The sequence below is a fragment of the Carassius auratus genome, unplaced genomic scaffold, assembly GCF_003368295.1.
Source record: "Carassius auratus strain Wakin unplaced genomic scaffold, ASM336829v1 scaf_tig00216232, whole genome shotgun sequence".
Taxonomy (NCBI): Eukaryota; Metazoa; Chordata; class Actinopteri; order Cypriniformes; family Cyprinidae; genus Carassius; species Carassius auratus.
Window position 1 is genome coordinate 27,524 of NW_020528466.1, and position 3,964 is coordinate 31,487.

At 36.4% G+C, this 3,964-nt stretch overlaps 1 pseudogene; it reads right to left on the minus strand.

Annotated features, from left to right (window-relative positions):
* Positions 1-749: 749 nt before the first annotated feature.
* On the minus strand, positions 750-3,940 carry LOC113097395 (olfactomedin-like protein 2B; annotated as a pseudogene).
* Between the last annotated feature and the right edge of the window lie 24 nt (positions 3,941-3,964).

Sequence of the window (3,964 nt, forward strand, 5' to 3'; positions counted from 1 at the left end):
ACCACTGAAATGTTGGTATTGTGACAAAAGTAGTACTGCTTTGTAATAGTGATTTAAAAAAAAAAAAAATTAACAACCACAAGGTGCTCTCAAGCTCAAGATCCTTCCTCTTTCTCACTAGGTTTTCTTTGGAATTTTTCTGAGGAGAGAGGCACAGTAGAGTTTGCTAATATCATATACTATATTCTGAAACATATCGACCATAGGAACAATGCACAATATTTAATGCACAATTCATGGTCTGGAAGGGTTTCAGTTGTGGCTGGTATCACAAATCCTTCATATTTTTCTGCCCACTGCTAAACAGAAAACATATTTCATAATCTAGTCAGTTTCTCCTCTCGTTTGAGTATCTTGTTTCATTTCGAAGTATGCAAAATCTTATGGAAGTTAAATTGAAATTGCTAATGACGTTTTATGATGACCTTAAAAGAAGCTAAAGCAGTGACACTCCCCAGGTTTAGAGGAGCTTGCTATAAGGTTATATTTTTAATTACATTATATACATCATACATTTACACTTCATATAAGCGGTGAGAACCTTGTCATGAATAGCTCAATCATATTTTTACCACTGTGAGATCAATAAACATCTACTAAAAAGCAAATACAAAAGACATGCAAACAGACAAAAAGACAAAATAAAGGCATAATGAAACATCTATAAAAATATCTGTCATGTAGACTGATCTACAATCCACTTAGACACATAATCTTTTGACTATTTTATACAGAAAGTGCTGGCATACAGTACTTTAATAAAGTGTTTAAATTACCGTTAATAAGCAAATATCACATCGTAGGTCACCTGATGGCCATTGTCCCATGCATATAGCATACGTTCCTTAGGATTGTAGTCGATTTGTGTGGTGTAGGTGTAGTTGTTTACAAAAGGGAGGCGGGGAATCATCTGGGTGTGTGTATGCGTGTCGAATGCATAGGAAATATTGGCCTGCGTGTGCTGGAAACTGTCGACGGCGTACAGAACGCCACAGATGATGAAGCAGTTTCCGTAGTAGTTCCTCCTCAGGCCCGTCCTCCAGCTCTCCTCTTTCTGTAAGTCAGAAGGTCGGAGCTTGCTCAGGATGATCACTTCCTGGTGAAACCCCTCTTCATCCAGAGCTGGGTACACTAACCATAACCCGCTCTCATCCACACCAAAATCAAAGTCCTGAACGTCCTCCCCAACTCCAGGGAGCATCCTCCTCCTCTAATACTGCGTCATGAAGGGTGCTCCAAGCTGCTACAATAACGGAGAACGAAGATCAAACCTGATTATATCACGAGAAAAGGCTCTATTGTAAAAGAAAGAGCCACCGTAGACCACATGGCCAGTGCCAATCCAGTTGTAGGGGAGTTTGTAGGAGTTGCTAAACTGCCCTGAGAGAAAAAGAAGAGAAACAAATGTCACGATGCTCCTGCAAGGGACCTCCTTCATAAAATATAAAAGCAGCTGTTATATTTAGCAAGTATGACATCATGGCATATTGTTTTATGAGAAACATCTTTCATTGAGAAAAATCTTAATAAGATATTGTTTTTTCCACACAAGACTACAACAACCAATTAAAAGTTTGGGATCGTAAGAATTTGTAATGTTTTTGAAAGAAGCATGCTCACCAAGACTCTATACATTTGATCTAAACTAAAAAAAATAAGTTTTAAAATAAATAAAACTGTTTTTCAATTTAGAAATAACATTTTCAATTTGAATAAATTCTGAAATGTAATTTATTTCTTTGATTGCAAAATCACTCCAATCTTCAAAAAAATAAATAAAATGTTTAATGCATTTAGCAACGCTTTTATCCAAACATTTTTTTACCTAACATGCGTTCCCTGTGAATTGAACCCACAACCACAACACAATGCTCCACCACTGAGCCACAGGAACACTGTCAATGTCACATGACACTTCATATTCTCTTGAAAACTGTGATAAATTTTTTATTTGAAATAGAAATGTTTTGTAACATTGTAAATTTCTTTACTGTCGCTTTTAATCAATTTAATGTGTCCATGCTGAATAAATGTATTGATTTCTTAAAAAAAAAAAAAGCATATACACTGAATGGCAGTTATTATAATTATTTGTTACTATTATTAAAATAAAGCAGTATCGATTTTAATGTTACACGTACCTCGTTTAAAGGAGTCCATATCACGGAATTCCAGAAGCTGTTTTCCATAGTAGTAGTCAGTCACATAAATAACTTTTCCATTGCCCTTTGGGTCTTTCATCCATGCACCTTCATTTTTGCCATATGTGTTGTGTGTAACAGGATCAGCAATGCTTGCTAATGTGTCCTTGCAGATCCCTGTAAACAACCAAACCAGAGGGAAGCATCTATATACCACGGGCCCTCTAAACTCTAAGTTTACTTTCTTCTAAACTTGATGTGGAATCAAGCTTACCTTGTTCTTTGGTCTTCTTTGGAGTTTGTGTGCTTGCTTGAGTTGTAGCTTCATCCCAGGTAAGTTTGGACTTCTTTGCAGGTGCTGTGACACTGGCCAGCTGTGGCACTGCAAGAGGAGTTGAGGATGCTGCTTTGGTGCTTGGTGACTTTATGGTAGTTAAAGGGATTGAGGTTGGCAGGACTGTCCTTGCTGTAGTAATTGTGCTTGACTTCTTGGCTTTTACAGTCTCTTCTTCAGTTTGTCTTGTTAGATTTGGCATGATTGCAGCAGTAGGGTCTCCATTCTGTGTGTTGAGGGTCGTTGACGGTGTCTGGGTCACTGTCGCAGCGGTTCCAGGTCTAGTAACAGATGCAGGCAGCTCTTGCTTATGGAGCTGGTCTTCAATGATTAAATCCACAGAGCCATCGCCTCTCACAACCTCATGTGCTGCTGTGGCTAATGAGAGAACAAACACAAAATGCTTAGTTTAACTTCAGCCTACTCTTGTTTGTACAGTTTCACCTATAACCTGAAAAAAAAAATGCTGTTGACAATATTACAGAAATCTACATTCTTTAAATTCATATTTTTATTTAGCCAAAACACATTAAATGATCAAAAAGTGGCAGTAAAACATTTGCTATGTTTCAAAGGATTCCTTAAAAAAAACACAGAAATGTCTCTTAAGCACCAAATTAGCAATGATTTCTTAAAGAGTGTGACACTAAAGACTAGTACTTTTTTAAACTAGTATATTTTTTTCAAAAACTAGTAATATTTTTTATCAAATATTTGTAGACTTTACGAGGATATTAGACTCCTTTCAAAAATATTTAAATACAGTAATGCATTTATATGAAATAAATAATAAATAAATATAAATATTTAACAACAAATTTGAAATGTACTTTTGACTATAAACGAATAGTTGTTTATTGTATACAGAAATGTGATTTTCATTTACAGTGCATTATGGGAATGTAGTTCATTTAAGTAAATGTCGTGATAACACCCCCACCCACATTTTCATATGACTATTTTTTCTTAAATCAATCTTTATTTTAAATCAAATATTGCGGGGTTTTTTAATCCCTATAGATTAAATAAATGGGGAAAATACTTCTGGAACCAAGGTTGCTGAGAAAATAATAAGGGTGGTCACTGTGTAATGATAATAAGTGATATTAACTTGCATTTGGCTTCTCAACATTTTTCGTACTAAACCTTAACCCTAAACATGAGAACATGTTGTTGATCCTTCTCAGTATTTTTCTCAGTTGACATCCCATAAGAGCTGCAACCACAAAAGTTGCAATTCTAGTGATTATTACATTAAAACGAGCTGTTGGACACTCACTATGCTCTTCCCATTCACTGTCCTCCATTGTGTTGGCCTTGTAGAAGGTCATGCTTTTGATGGTCATGCCATTGGGACCTGCTTTGGTCTTTGCTGGTTTATGCTTCTCCTCCTGTCCCTCAGAGTTGCTTCTCTTCAGCACAGGTTTGTTGGAGCCCTGACTCCCAACAAACTTCTCCTCATATTTCCTCTGGCCAGGAAGAAACACAA